This window comes from Protopterus annectens, chromosome 17.part0 (assembly GCF_019279795.1).
Source record: "Protopterus annectens isolate FY-2018-M chromosome 17.part0, PAN1.0, whole genome shotgun sequence".
In the NCBI taxonomy this organism is placed as follows: domain Eukaryota; kingdom Metazoa; phylum Chordata; order Ceratodontiformes; family Protopteridae; genus Protopterus; species Protopterus annectens.
The window spans coordinates 683,107,308-683,124,443 of NC_056751.1; the positions used below are offsets into that span (position 1 = coordinate 683,107,308).

General features: G+C 41.1%; 1 protein-coding gene across 3 annotated transcripts in view; it reads right to left on the reverse strand.

Annotated features, from left to right (window-relative positions):
- LOC122791791 (galactoside alpha-(1,2)-fucosyltransferase 2-like) overlaps positions 1 to 17,136 on the reverse strand; it is a 396,978-nt gene that overhangs the window by 272,007 nt on the left and 107,835 nt on the right. For all 3 annotated transcript variants that reach the window (XM_044059731.1, XM_044059728.1, XM_044059729.1), the window contains one exon: positions 8,409 to 8,498. The gene's annotated coding sequence lies outside the window, so the exon portion shown is untranslated. The remainder of the gene's footprint in view (positions 1 to 8,408; positions 8,499 to 17,136) is intronic.

The following is a 17,136-nucleotide window of genomic DNA, read 5'->3' on the forward strand; positions in this document are numbered from 1 at the left end:
ATCACCAACTAAGTATGTGCAAATACTATCAAAACTTAAATATTTTCTAAAAATGAGCAGCCACAATGAAAAGTTTAAATATATTTAATAATAAATAATAAGAGAACAAATTCTATTTACAGTAAACACCAGAGTTTCGACCACAGGGAACATTAAAAATAACATATATGAAAAGTTTTACACAGTTATAGAGAACAGTATTTAGCTAGTCTTACTATCTATTCCTGATTGACTAAAAGAATTACTGTTCCTACTTACTGATTAGAGCAAGGCAAGATGGGTGAGTGGTCCTTGTTGTCAGATTCAAGAGAAAATACAGAATGCTGCTGAGACTTCATTCTCCTCTAATATTAAAACATTATTCCTGTACAGAGTGACATCACATACATCTGGTCATCTAACTCTGTTTCCCACACTATCCCCCATCACTAGTAGCTACCAGGGTTTAGCAGCTATGTGCTACAATATACACAGATAGAGCTTTGCTCATATGTGGTGCAGATGCTGGAAGTCATAAAACCATGAAACCATTTCACTCTTCCTACATGAGCTATCAACTATTCTCTAACACAGACATTGTGTCCCTAGTTCCATTCAAATCTGTGGGATAACATCTTTATGGCTTAACCCATAAAGTGGTTTAATTTCAAGAATATTTTGCAAAGACAAGTGGATTAAGATTAACCTCTTCACTTCCAGCACTGTATATGCTGTTACAATGTATATATTTAAACAGTTAGAATAATGCATGTACATTTCTTCCCCTTCCAACATGGTACACTGTTGATACATTTTAACACAAGCAAACATCACAAATACATTTTCAGCACAAGCATCTGTACAAATCAGTTTGATATACAAATGACATATAGTTATTTACAAAATTCCAGCTAGCTGTGCAGAACAATGTTACAAATCCACTGCCCTAATTCTCCTGGCATGACTGGCAGTACCTCTGATATCACAACCCCCCCCCATTAATGCATTTGTTTTATAACTAGGATAGCTACCCATTTTTATAATGGAGATATCTACCCATACAGAAGACTGCATGTATCAGTGGGAGGGGCAAGTATGAAATACACTTATCAAGGCAGCCACAGAGGTAGCAGGTAGATGTGAGAGTGTTCAATCTCGCCGTTTGTTCTTACACCTGGGTTCGGAGCCAATCCTTGGCTAAAGCTCTGCATCGAGAAGAAGCTCGAGACCAACCTATTTCCCACAATTCCCCTCTGCCTTTACCTCAGATCTAGTTTGCCGCTGCAACGTTCGCATCATTTTTGATGAGCTCGGACCACCTGACAGATAAGATTACTTTTATCTAACATTTTTAGATAATTTTTCTTCTAGTTTACCTTTAAGTTTTGTGTGTGTGTGTGTGTGTAGTGAGTCGAGGGCTTTCTTCGAGTACGTATATATTTTTTATATATATATATAATAAGTTAGTTCCCTCGGGGCCTACCCCACCCTCTAAACTTATAAAACTTATAAGACTTATATAAGTTATAAAACTACTACTGGATTTGACAAACTACCGGATTTGACTGAATTTACTGGCTTTGACATTATTATTGGCTGTTACTGTTCAAGACTGTGTACTGTATAGTCTTACTGGATTTGACTTTATTGTTATTATGTCTGAGAAAGCTAAGTCAGGCTTCAAACGGTGCCAATGTGGACAGAAAATGTCTGTCACAGACAACCATAGTTCCTGCGTCTACTGTCTTGGCCTTCTCCATCTGCAAGAAGACTGCTCCATTTGTCATTCTTTCAGTGGAAGGGTCATGACAGATAGGCACAGGAAACTCATGGATAGAGGCCTTTTGAAGCTTGCATTCCAAGAGGCTCTGGATGCATCAGACCAGACATCTAAATCCTCGAAGGAATCGAAGACGTCGGAGCCCATGTCATCGGCTCTGAGCTCTTCATTTAAAGTTCGCTCACCGGTTCCACAGACCTCGGGGCCGAGTGTTGTACTTTTGTCTGTTACCGAGCCTCGAGTCTTGGAACCGGTGACGGAGCTTCCACCTCCTGTGCTCTTGAGGTCGGCTCCATCTTCGATTCCTTCGACACGTTCTTCTAGGCCCCTCTCCGACACCGATGTAGACCGCGTGGTGCAGAAATTAATGGAGAATACGGCCTTGTCCAAACTCATCTCAGTCTCTTCCCAGTTGGTGTCGAGACTCGAAGGCCTTCCCTTATCTCCATCTGTTCCTCCTCCGAGACCTGTTCGGTTTTCGGAGCCGGGAGAGGCTGATCTGATGATCGTGGAGCCCTCGGTGCCGGAACCGTCCTTCTCTCAGTCGGCACTGTTCACCTCGACTCCGACGGACCCATTACCGGAATCGCGGAGCCGAAGATCCATCCTTGGTTCGGGGACCGAGAGTCGGACCGATGTTTCGGTTCCGACTCTCCCTCTCGGTGCCTCGGCTCGGATCGACTCGGCTCCGTCCTCGGGGTCGATGCCCTCGGTCCCCGTCTCGGGGATCCCTCCGCTTTCTTCGGATCCGAGGGATTCCTCGACTCGGGACCCGGGAGCCTTCGACCTCATGAGGAAGGTGTTGTCGACTCAGACAACCACTTCAGCAGAAACAGCTTCTCCTTCCCATAAGGGTCCGTTATCCTCCTCTGCACCCACTGCTACGTCAAAGCGCGGTGTCTCAGCCGCCCCAGAGGAGCCCCTCTTCCTCAGAGGCTTCATCGGATGCCCCGAGGAAGTTCGAGGAAAAGGTTGTGTAAGAGGAGACACTTGGATTCTCTACAAGAATCCTTGACATCGGACACTGACTTAGATGAGTCAGAAGGGTCCCCAAATCACCCTCAGAGGATGTCTCCTTTTCTGACATCCTGGAGATCCTAAAACAGAGAGGTGATTGGCAAGCCCTACCCCTTCTGAGGATGAGTCAGTCTTGCTGAAGGCATTCGGTGCTCGCCCTTCCTCCTCCTGGGTCACTCCGCCCTTCGATGAGTTGATGGAACTGATTGCTCGAAGGGCATGGGAGACACCTGACACAGTGGAGCCAGTCCCTAGAAAGCCTAATAAATATATTACTGCCCCTCAAGACAAGGCTTATCTCACAAAAGGAGTTCCAGTGGACGCTATGGTGGTGGCAGCGGCCACTAAAAAGGAGATGTCTGAATCTTCCTCATCTGTCCATCCGCCTAACAGAGATTCTAGGACTATGGACAGGTATGGGAAGCGCATTTTTAGTTCAGAGGCTTTTTCCATGTGATCGCTGAACTATTTGACCCATTTCACACGGTTACAGAGGGATCTAATCAAAGAGTTGGGAGATACCCTCCAGGGTACTACAGATGCTGCTGTCTCAGAGAAAGTTACAGCACAACTCAATACCCTTACATCTATTGTGAACTTGTCCATGAGGCTCATTTCATATGCAGCTGAAGGATCGAGTAGGGCTGCGGCTTCAGCGATTGCTCTTCGTAGACAATCCTGGATGCGCTTATGTTCCTTTGCGGAAGCCTTCAAGTCTTCCTTTACTAACGCCCCATTTGACGGTGCCACTCTCTTTGGCCCAAAAGTAAAGGAGACCCTTACCCAGTGTGAGCAAGTGGGAAAGACTCTGTCTGCTGTCGGAGTCCGTTTTTCCACCCCATCCAGACCATGCCCCAAAGGGCAACGTGGTGGAAAAATGTGGTTTCGAAAACCCCAAGGCTCTTTCCCAGGCACACAGGGTGATGCCCCCTCTAGAGGCAGGGGGGGGGCAGAGGTGGAAGACGTTGCCCTGGCGGCAGAGGGGTCCAGAAACCAAGGTGACAGGGATGCACTCCCCGGGAAACCTTTCCAGCACTCCTGAGAGGAGGCCCGACTGTCCTGCTCTGGAGGCAGTCGGGGGTCGCTTAGCTTTATACCCTCAGGCCTGGCAAAGTCTTACATCAGACAATTGGGTAAAAAGCATTGTTACCAGAGGTTACAGAATTCCGTTCCTATCACCCCCATTTCCGCAGAAAAGACTCCCAGATGTACAGCCCCATCTGCGAGACCCTGCAGCTATAGAAATTTCAAAGCTGCTAGAAAAAAGAGTCATCCAACCAGTCCCGGCGGACCAAAGAGGATTTGGAACTTACTCAAGGTTCTTTTTAGTTCCAAAAAGGACAGGGGACTGGAGGCCAATTCTGGACCTAAGCAAACTCAATACCATCGTCAAGAAAGAAAAGTTCCGGATGGTCACGCTTCAATCGATCCTTCCATTCTTACTGAAGGATGACTGGATGTGCTCAATAGATCTAAAGGATGCGTACTACCACATCAAAATGGCCAGGGCGTCCAGGGATCACTTGCGCTTCCAGCTGGGAGCCAGTCACTTTCAGTTTCGAGCCCTGCCCTTTGGTCTGTCCTCAGCCCCCAGGGTTTTCACCAAATGTATGGCAGTGGTAGCGTCTCACTTGAGACGTCTGGGATTCCAGGTGTTTCCGTATCTGGACGACTGGCTCCTTACTGCCACCACCGAGCGTCGACTGATTCAGGCCAGGGATTACACACTAGAACTCTGTGTTCATCTAGGAATTTCCGTAAATTTCAAAAAATCTGTATTACAGCCATCACAGCATATCTCATTCATAGGAGCAGAATTGGATACGCGTTGCCTAATTCTAAGGCTTCCTCCAGAAAGAATAGCCTCTCTACAAAATCATATATCTCTTCTCCTGTTGTCCAAAAAATCCCCAGCAACACTGGTTCTGAAAGTTTTGGGTCTCATGGCAGCTTCCCTCATTGCGATACCCTTGGGAAGACTGCACATGAGAGTTCTTCAATGGCTACTATTTGCACAATGGTCGTTCCAACAGTTACCCCTGACACACGAAATTCACATCATGAACATCTGCAAATCGCACCTGTCTTGGTGGCTTCAGACTTGCAATCTCTCCGGCGGCCGACCATTTGTGCTACCCACGCCGACAGCTATGGTGACCACGGACGCTTCCCTGATAGGGTGGGGGGGCATCTTTCAGGGACAGACAGTTCAAGGTGAATGGACCAAATTGGAGTACAATCTGCACATCAATGTTCTAGAGATGAGGGCAGTGTTTCTAGCGTTGCAACACTTTTCTCCTCTTCTACCTCTAGGGACCATTGCAGTTCAGTCGGACAACATGTCCATAGTCTGGTACATAAACAAACAAGGGGGAACCAAGTCTTATCAACTTTGCAGAGAGGCCATGAGAATTTGGCAATGGGCAGAGTCCACGGGTTGCTTTCTGATAGCAACGCATATCCCGGGGTTATCCAACGTCATAGCAGACAGGTTGAGCAGAGCCATCCTGTTACCTCACGAGTGGTCCCTCAAATGAACAATTGCGGACAAGATATTTCGCAAGTGGGGCCAGCCTTGCTGCGATCTGTTTGTGTCTCCAATGAACGCTAAATGCAGAAGCTACTTTGCCCTATTACCCCCTCCAGGGGAAGTCCCCAGGGACGCTCTGATTCACGATTGGCCCCTGGGCCTCCTGTATGCCTTCCCTCCTATACCTCTGATTGCAAAATTTCTACAGAAAGCCAACAACCTGGAGAGGACAATAATCCTCATTGCCCCATTCTGGCCTCGCCAAATTTGGTTTCCTTTCAAGCACACCAAATTGGAACCCTGGATCCTGGACCCGAGCCGGATCTACTGACCCACTCATCAGGGGCTCCCCACCCGCTTCTCTCCCTCAGACTAGCAGCTTGGCTGCTCCGCTTTAGCCAGGTCTGATCTTCTTTCCCCTGCGGTTCAAAATATTCTAGTGGCTTCTCATAAGGCTTCCACTACAAAAATTTACACTAGTAAGTGGAAGCGTTTTGTACACTGGGCAACTACACAACATTTGGATCCTGTAATAGCCCCACTGAACAGAGTCTTGGAGTTTCTATCTGTACTATTTCACCAAGGAGCTTCTCCTGCCACTTTGAGAGTTCAATTGGCTGCCATTTCAAACTTTCATGTGGGAGAAAATGGGGCACCTATTATGGCTCATAGACTTTGTAAGGCCTTTCTAAAAGGGTCTTTCCATATCATGCCACCAGTCAGAATTCCTACATCACCATGGAATTTGAACCTTCTATTATCACAGCTAATGCTACCACCCTTTGAACCAGCCTCTTCCTGTTCTTTGAAGTTTTTGTCATGGAAAACCCTCTTTCTGGTAGCTATCACATCAGCCAGATGGGTATCGGAACTTCAAGCTCTTTCCGTTAAACACCCATATTTGGATCTTTCACCCTGATAGGGTATCTCTTCGCACTAATCCATCCTTTCTTCCCAAAGTTTGCTCCGTCAATAACATTAATCAGTCCATTGAGCTCCCCACATTTTTCAAGAACCATTCCAATAAGTTGGAATATATGTTACACAAGTTGGATGTTCATAGACAACTCAGGTTTTACTTGGATAGAACAAAGGATCACAGAAAAACAGATCAGCTCTTTATAGCCTTTGCGGACAGCAGAAAGGGCATGGCAGTTATGAAACGAACCCTTTCCAAATGGCTATCCAATTTTTGTTTATACTGCTTCTGAGCAGAGCTTACCTGTCAAGCCCAAAGGACATTCTACTAGATCAATATCTACATCCCTGGCTCATGCGGCCCGCCTACCGTTGGACACTATTTGTGCGGCCGCCACTTGGTCTAAACCACATACATTCATTACTCATTACAAAGTGGATAGGGTTTCCAGGGACAGGGCAACCTTTGGTTCCACTGTGCTCAAGAACGTTCTTCCGTGAGTTTCTCAGGATCACGGAGCTAGGGACGCTACCCAGGTGTAAGAACAAACGGCGAGATTGAACACTCTCACATATAGAAGTTATGTCCTTACCATAACGTTCCATGTGGAGTGTTCATCTCGCCTTTGTTCTTACATTCCCACCCTCCCACCCTCAGGAAGAACGTCCAGTTTAGGTGTCTGGTTTGGTTCTCCCGCTTCTGTTTCTCTCAGTTGTTACGGCTGTTTTTCAGCTATGCCTTAGCATGTATGTTGTATGTTCACTCCCGTTGGGTTCTGGTTTGTTTGCAAACTAGATCTGAGGTAAAGGCAGAGGGGAATTGTGGGAGATAGATTGGTCTCGAGCTTCTTCTCGATGCAGAGCTTTGCCAAGTGGCCGACACGGAGCCGAGGATTGGCTCCGAACCCAGGTGTAAGAACAAAGGCGAGATGAACACTCCACATGGAACGTTATGGTAAGGACATAACTTCTATTTAGGGTAAGTTGAAAAATCCCAGTGACTGCCTAGATGTTGCCCCTCAAGGTGAAAAGGATCTGATGGTGCACATATTTTCATTAGGGAGACATGTTGCTGAAGATGAAAGCATTCTATATGCAAGGAAGGCCATATTTGGTGGAAGGATGACTCTTCAATAAAGAAATACATTACAAATAAATGATTTCTTGGCTTCAAGAAGGAAGTGATACAATGTTAAAAAATTTCAGTAGCATGTGATACAAAACAGTAATTACTATGATTATTGTTCATAACCTAAATATAATCGCAGTACTAAAGTAAATATAATATTTACATTAAATTAAAATCAGGAAATTGCTTCAAGCATATTGATTTGTACATAAGGTTCATAGGCACATAAGAGGTTACTTTTCTATTGGCCCTAGGGCGTTTATAAGCCTAGCCATGTTATACCCTTGTTCCCTTACTGACCAAGTCATATGGTCTATATTTGCAGCACATGTCTATGATTGGCACCAACTGCCCTTATCTAAGAGGGGCATAGGTGACACTCCTGGGGTAAATTTACAGTCTCCCATCCAGTTGTCTAAGTTACTCTTAAATAGGGTCAATGAAGAGGTCTGTTTTACATGAACTGGGAGTTTGTTCCAGGGGAGTCACAATCTCTGGAAGACATACCTGTCTCTCTAGCATGTCCTGTTAATGTTGCAGGCTAGATTAAGATCCCTAGCGTGAGTGAATTGTGTCCCATTTGACTTGCAGATGTGTAGCATTTTCATTAGGGGAGGGTCCCAGACTGCTCTGCAGGTCAGGCACAAGTCACCTCTCAGCAGCCTATAATATACAGAGTACAGTAACAGGGCCTTCAGTCTGTCCATGTAGGTGATGTGTTGAAAGCCCTGAATTTTCTTGGTGAGAAACCTCTGAGGTCTCTGCAGTTGCTGCAGGTGTCTGGTGAGGTACATACAGAAGGGAGCATTGTACTCTATTAGTGGTCTGATGAGGGATGAGTACAGAGGAGTTATAACTTCCTTAGCTCTGGATGCGATGCCCTTACATATGAGATGTGCAACGTAGAAGGCCTTCCTTGTCACTGTAGACACATGGTGATCGAAGTTAATGTTCGGAGAAAAAGATGAACTTACAACCTCAGAAATCATAGTCCCAAAGGAAATGTTCTTTTACTACCATGGTTTCTGGTACTAACAACATAAATTACTTCTTACCTGAATATATAACTTGATGGCTGAATTGTGTTGAAATCTATACATTGCAAACTGAGACAAACGTCTTACTGGCAGAATGTCCTCATCAGCCTAAAAAAAATATGTAAGAAAATAATTAAAATGTTGAAAATAAGTTAAATGAAGCATTTATGTTGATAGTTTTCAAAGAATTCAAACACTGTCTCCATGCATATGTTAAACAAATGTGTTAAACAAATCTACTGAGGGTGAGAATCACTTTACTATTGATACCACCTGTTGCATAAATCAAAATATAAACCCACAACTAGTCAACTAAATTGATAGACTTTCTCAGATATTTCCTTTTGAACATCTCCCTTTAGATTACAGATAGATAGATAGATAGATAGATAGATAGATAGATAGATAGATAGATAAGATAGATAGATGATAGATAGATAGATAGATAGATAGATAGATAGATAGATAGATAGATAGATAGATAGATAGATAGATAGATAGATAGATAGATGTGAGAGATGTTATTGTAGTCGACTGCCTTTATAGTCAACAGCGGTTTTGTAGACACACTTTAAAAGAACAGTTGATCAAGATTTGTGCTAGATTGCTTCAGTACTTGGGTTGGGTAACATGCTTTTTCTCTGATATTCTACGATATTGGAGTTGGCATATATAATTATCAGGGTTTTGGGTGCACAGCCCTCTACCTGTGGTGTGGAAAGGGTCTTGATCCCCTTCACAAATATTGTTTTAAGGTTGCATGCTCTGAGGTTATTTCTTAGAAGATGTGTAGTGTCTTACTGATACTTTTTTATTAATGTTTGTTGACATCAGCAACTCGACATTTGTGTATTTTGTTCTATTTAAGTACATATAAATATATATATATATATATATATATATATATACATATATATATATATACATATACACACATATATATATATATATATATATATATATATAGAGAGAGAGAGAGAGAGAGAGAATTATATGTTGGACACTCTGTCAAACAGCACTTTGTTCACTGATGACCCAAATTCAGAAACGTAAAGCTTGCAGTAATACTTTTGAAATGACAGACAGCTCTACCATGGCATTTTTGTTTTGCACGAAGACGTGCAGAATTGGAGTGGGCTGTCTCCACAGCTATGCAAGATGCTAATGGGGAACTCCATGTGAGAGCCATATGCTAATTAGTCACATGCAGTACGTAAGGCAGTTCTGGGAGGAGAAAGCACAGACATTCTGAGCGATTCAGAGAATTGATCTGCTGCCTAAATTAGCATATCCACTCCTGGCTGTTTGTGGTAATGAAAATGGCCCAAAGGACTAAAAGTGTAGTGGTCAGATAGTGTTAGTGTGTGTGTGTGTGTGTGTGTGTGTGTGTGTGTGTGTTGGTCAGATAGTGTTAGTGTGTGTGTGTGTGTGTGTGTGTGTGTGTGTGTGTGTGTGTGTGTGTGTATATATATATATATGTATATATATATATATATATATATATATATATATATATATATATATATATATACATACACTGGACAGCACTTAAAAATAAGGGGAATTAAGTGAACACTAAACATCAGGAATTACACTGTCATCACATGCCTAGACAGCATTTAAACATAATCTGGATTAGGAGACCGCTAAACACCAGGGATTACTATGTCATTACATTCCTGGACAGCACTTAAATGTAAGGGGGATTAGGGTACCACTAAACACCAGGGATAACACTATCATCACATGAATGGACAGCATGTAAACATAAGAGGGATTAGGGGAACACTAAACACCAGGGATTACACTGTTATCACATGCCTGGACAGTACTTAAACATAAGGGGGATTAGGGGAACACTAAACACCAGGGATTACACTGTTATCACATGCCTGGACAGCATTTAAACATAAGGGGGATTAGGGGAACACTAAACACCAGGGATTACTCTGTCATCACATACTGGACAGCACTTAAACATAAGGGGGATTAGGGGAACACTAAACAGCAGGGATTACACTGTCATCACATGCCTGGACAGCATTTAAACATAAGGGGGATTAGGGGAACACTAAACAGCAGGGATTACACTGTTATCACATGAATGGACAGCATGTAAACATAAGAGGGATTAGGAGAACACTAAACACCAGTGATTACACTGTTATCACATGCCTGGACAGCATTTAAACATAAGGGGGATTAGGGGAACACTAAACACCCAGGGATTCCACTATCAGTGCATGCCTTAATTACATATAAACCTAATGGGGATCAGGAGACTACTAAACAACAGGACCTGCACTGTCATCACATGGCCTGGGCAACATTTAAACATAAGGAGGATTAGGGGAGCATTAAACAGCAGAAACTATACTGTCATCACATACTGGACAACACTTAAACATAAAGGGGGTTAGGGTAACACTAAACACCAGGGATTACTCTGTCATCACATACTGGACAACACTTAAACATAAAGGGGGTTAGGGTAACACTAAACACCAGGGATTACTCTGTCATCACATACTGGACAGCACTTAAACATAAGGGGATTAGGGGAACACTAAACAGCAGGGATTACTCTGTCATCACATACTGGACAACACTTAAACATAAGGGGGATTAGAGGAACACTAAACACCTGGGATTACACTATCATGGCATGCCTTAATGGCACATAAACCTAATGGAGATTAGAAAAAACACTAGATACCAGGGATAACTTTAACATCCCATGCCTTAGCAACACAAACATAGAAGGGAATCCTGAGGGAACAATAAACACCCAGGATAACTTTAACATGTCATGCCTTAATGGCAGTCAAACTTAATAGGAATTAGGGGACAACACTAGACATCAGGAAGGATGCTGTCATCCCATGCCCTAAAGGTGATGGGGGGACCACTAGACACCAGGGAATAACTCTGCAAATGTGAGAAGTGTGAAACACTAACCACAATGGATTACACTTATATCTTGTGCTATATAAGTAATGTCAGTCAGGGGAACCATTAGATACCAGGGGTACTACACATATTGTGCCTTAAAGGCATGTAATTAAAAAAATGTGGAGCATAGAACCCCTAGACACCAGAAATACTGTACATAATAAACTATAAGATGGTATTGGCTGGCATTATCAATAGACACCATAGATATACTGTAAATAATAAATAAAAAATAAGACTTGACAAAAAGTGCATTACACATTGAGGAAAAAAGGATTCAAACCCTGCACCCTTGCCATAGGAAACATCAGCATTCATTTGCCGTACTAACAGATAAGCTAGTGCTATGTTACTTTTTTTTTTACATGAATCTTAAACATTATTCAATGCCTACAAGAGTTTGTGAGTTACAAGGAAGAGGGACAAAAAACTTAAAGCATACCTCTCCATTCATAATGAAGGAAATCTATACAAAGCCATTATTGGTGGTAATTCAAAGGCACACAATCTGAGGTGGATTTTAAATATTCCTTTCATAAACACAGAAAGTCACTATTATAACAGTTTTTTGCACTGGCATGCATTTACTGAAATATATAAAATCTAAAACTCTAATGTCTGGTATTAATGACTTACTGTAATTATCCATGATTTACCAGGGCATGAAAAAAGAAACCGGGAAGTGAGGTGTGTGTGTGTGTGTGTGTGTGTGTGTGTGTGTGTGTGTGTGTGTGTGTGTGTGTGTGTGTGTGTGTGTGTGTGTGTGAGAGAGTTTATGAATTAGGGTTAGTTTAAGGGTATGCAAAAAGACTGATTAGTGGTTTGTACTTGTGTGAATGTTTTGATGTGTATGAATGACTTTAAATGTGTTCATCAGGTTACTATTGCATGTTTCAGTGTGTTTGCTGGTTAGGTTTTTCTGTGTTAGTTTGGGGTATAGATATAAAGTTGTGCATGTTTGATGGTTCATGTGTGAATATGTGCATGTGTGTGTGCCTGAGTGTCTTGTGTAGTTGTACTGTTGGGGAAACGTAGGGACCCCTTCAAATTAATTTTAAGGTCAGTGATTATACCAGCACATAATGTAAAGGGATCCCCCTTCTTCCATGCAGCAGTAAATGTGATTAGTTACAGTATACAGAGTAGTTACATTGCTGCCATCATGAAATCCATGCTGAAGATATTTAAGAAGTCCATACATACTGGTACACACCATGAACTGATTGTGATCAGGCAACACATTTAAACTGGTCTTTATTCCTAGGGGCTTGTACTGAAGGTAGTCTTTGGTAGATGGATTATAAGGACATATTTAAATTCTTAGATTTACAATGTTTGGAATTCTAGAAGTAACAGAGCTTTCCATATTGTTTCTAGTTACGTCTGGAGTGCCATAAATCAGAATGCTGCTTGGTATTCCAGTTTGCACTGTAGCATTAAATAAAATAATTCTACAAAGCATTACTATACTCAATATTGTCATGTTTTCAAACACCCTGTTGCAAACAAATAATTGCATACTTAGAGATACAGATGTATTTATTTACATTATTACTTTTTTAAGTAGCTTATGATTACATCAAGAAATTCATAGCACAGTAATAGCATAGCAGAATAGTTTCTGGTGTAGCAGATTTTAAGAGATGATGGGCGCCGAGATACCTTCACATTAAGACATGTAAAATCTGTTTAGTAATTTTGGCACATACAGCATAAGCTTCAGTTACGATTATAAAACTGCTGAAATAGTGGGATCATAAATTCTCCATGTACAGATATGAAAGGGTACTGTACTATGTATTTTTTTCAAATGCCATAGTACCACAACTGGAAAAAAACTCAGCTTTGTGGTAGTAACTGTAAGAACAAGGCACAAACTACTCCTTCTGTTATTTTAATTTTTTTCTTATTTTTATTCTTATTTTTATTATAATTTTTGACCAGGTAATGTATTGATCCGCACAGGATACATTTCAAACATTGTCTGTCTACAGGACAGAGTGATACATGATAAAACAGTATTGTTAAGCAGACGGTACCATTTATAAATACCTACAGGGCATTCAGACCATTTACTCAGTACCAAAAACATACATTTGAACAAATATGCTGAAAGTTGTTGAGTTTATACACAATCAATAAGAGTATATCCATAGTAATACATTTTTTTTATTAGTCGATTAACAAGCCTAATGATAAAAACAGAAGACTGGAGAGGCAGACTAAAGAAAATTATTTACATTCTGAGTGAACGAATCATTGTCAGGTACAGTTTTCTGTACAATCCAAATTAGCTGTGCCCAGAATTTGTTGTAATTGCTAAGAGACGTTAATGAATGTGGTAGGAAGTCCCAGGGTTCAGATCCAGGAATGGAGAAGGGACTGCTATTCTAAGTCTGCTGTGTGACATAATATGAACTAAATGCATCACTGTGTGTGACTTAGTTGATAGCAAAAAGGTAGGGTAGTTCATTTTCTTCCATATAGGGGTTGAAATTCACTTTTAGATGTAGGAATAAGAAGGAACCAAGAAGATCACTATGATCATTGACATCTAGCAGAATAGTGTTCAAACTGAGGGACTAAATGAAGGACTAAGCTTGTTCATGTCTTTTCTTAAGGAAGTTGCTATCACAAATAGTTGGAAGTCTTTCTGGACAAGAAGAATCACTTTACTCAATTGCAAATAGCAGATGTGCTGCCTAGAGAGAGAGATTGTAGGGTTTTCAGAGCATCAAATTATTTATTTCTGTTCTCAAGTGAGGAAGAGCATCTGTTCAACCCAGAGGCCTAGTTGTCAGAAGTGGGAGGTGTTTTCAAAAGTATCTAAGTGACAGGCCAAACAACACAGACTTTGTCTCACATGGCTTAAGGATTAAATTATCTCCCCTATGTCCTTCTTCAATAGTCAGATAATCACAGTGATTTTGCTTGAGAATCCCGTCTTTAATACAGTACAGTACAGAACAGAATACAGGGAGTGTGTATCATATGCAACAAAAAATATCTCTAATCATAGAGTTTATACAGATTATACACAAACACTTTGAAGCAAAAATGACTGAACAAAGGGCCATAAGGTGCACCAGAGATATTGTCCAGTGAATGTCAAAGACGGGCATGCCAAAGAAGGTTTGATATAATTTACATTGGAAGAAAAGGAAACATATGGATTAAACAGAAGACTGAGGCATTGTATTAGAGAAGAAATGCTTCATCAATTAAACTATATAGGTCACAAATCTCAGGACTAAAAAAGAAAACAACATATAGATATAAATATAGATATAGATATAGATGCAATCACACAATAAGATGCTATCTTTTATTTTGTGAGACTAAGGACAACAATTAAAAAAAAGATGAGCAGCATTTTATATGAGACCGTGTTCTATTTAAAGTGTTCCTGTATGAGGGTCTGTTGTAGCATCTGGTCTCAGAAATGGAGCAGATCTGTTGTATGAAAAATGGCTATCAGAGCTCTGCATAGCACACTTGTCAAAAACAAGAAATCCTTCCTTCCTTCTTTTCTTAGATATTCTACTTATAACTGAAAACTGGACGTTGTCAGTGTTGTCTATATTAATACAAAACGAAGGTTCCTAACCAAAAAGATCACAAGGCTAAAGTTCCATAGCTACTATGAAAGGCTGTCTTAGACTTTAAGGGAAGATCTCTGTCTTGTTTATCATGTCTTCAAAGACCTGATTGTCCAGAGCCTCCTTTTTCTCCAAAAGTCCAATCTCTACCAGTACTAGAACCAGAAGCATAGCTGGCTGAACTAACGCCATGGGCTGGTACTATGAACCAGCGTCCACCCTCTCAGTTCTTTAACTGAACAACAAAAAAAGCACTTTACACTAATAAACCAATCACAATGATTGGCTTATTATAATTAGATCTACACCCCTCCAGCTCTTCCATTAAAGTACAAAAAACAAGGACATTCCTTCTTCTGGTACAACAACCAGGTGGCTAGATGCACCCCCCCACACACACCCCAGCCATTACAGTCCAGTTTCTGTGTCCTGCCCTAAGCCCTGCTTCAACTTATTTTATTTAAAAAAAAGTCTTCCCTTAAACTGTAGCAAACTGTTTACTACAAATGTAAAATTTCACCAACAGATAAATGGAGCACAGTGGATGGAAAGTTGTATAACAAAACACACCCCAAACCTCTGGAATAAACTTACCCTACATGTCAATCCATGCAGCTCATAATCTTCCTTTAAACGTAAACCAGATGACTGGATGGTTACCCACAAATTTACTGCAGCAACAACAGATCACACACGACCAGGAATCCACCAAGCAGTTTTCTAAACAGTAGTATTTTATTCAGATAAAATCTTTCTTAGCACTTTGGCTAAAAAGCCTTTTCAGAGTCTCCACAAATTTATGGCAGGATTGGCCAGTATGGCCCTCCTGGAGAAAGAAGGTGCTACTTGAGGGAGGGTACTTGCAAGCTGAGAATGGTCAGGAGACTCAGTGACCTTAGAGTATCTATAAATCTATAAATTACAACATTGCAGTCCATGATGATAAACAAAGAAAAATATATCCCACTTATGTCCCTTGTGTGTGTGTGTGTGTGTGTGTGTGTGTGTGTGTGTGTGTGTGTGTGTGTGTGTGTGTGTGTGTGTGTGTGCGTATGTGTTTCTGAGCATCTACATATTAAACACAAAAAGTCTAGAGTTTGTATTCAGGCACAACACATAAAGACGAAAAAAAAAAACAAATACTGACCATCAAGAGCTCTTCATACTGTCAGTACAACTTATGTGACTTGTTTTCTCTCCCACTGCTATTTTAAGACTTGTGTTCTGACCTTCCCCTCCTGAAAACATTGACTCAGTATTACTAATTCAGTGAATACTGACATATTTTTGCAGATTACATAACTGCATTACACCCACATGTAAGAAGTGGGCATTCAGAGTGACAGCATTACATCAGTATATATTTTTGTTTGACCATGTAAAAGCTCGCAACGCTTCCTTAGTGTTATCTACAAATTTTAAACACAATTCAGTAACTTCTTGAAGACTACACTGTCCTGAGATTGGGATGTGTCTAATCACTTGAACACAGCAGTTCTAAGGGATCCTTTAACTCTTAGTAATTGTACTCTGCATGCTTATTGGAAATCTTAGCCAAGAGTCTAATAAAATTACTACCCAGTATCATCATATCAGCATGCAAGGATAGCAATACGTTTAGTGTTATTTAACCCTCTTTAATTAACTCTTAATCATCTTTGGAAAGAAAGTAACGTGGTTACTGGCTGACCCAAATTATTGCAGTTGTTCCTCCAAATGCATGAATATAAAATTGTACCATGATGCAATAAGTAGGATATTTAGTACAATAAATCTGGTAAAATGTGAAACCATCATCCAGTCAATGAAAGGATGGTGGACAATTCCTTACAGCGTGCCTGGCGGAAGTGCTGTCTCTAAAATAAACTTTCACCTGCTCCGGTAACTTTGTAGTCCTTAATGGAGAGGAAAAACTGATTTATGTAATCCATGTATTACATAATGACTTCTCAAGTTTATGAAGGCTCATACCCATTGCAGCAAAGTAAGTATAACAGTGCTATGGCCTCAGTGATTGGAAATCATTTGCTACGATGACATGGACTTTGTCTATAAATACTGTACTGTAGGTAATGGCCTCATTTTTTTCACTACTTCTCTCCAGTAGTCCCAGTATTAAAACATTTTGTTTAACAAAGCTACCTTCATCATCTATGTAATGCTTTTTAATGCTAGTGACCATTTTCTTGTGTTAC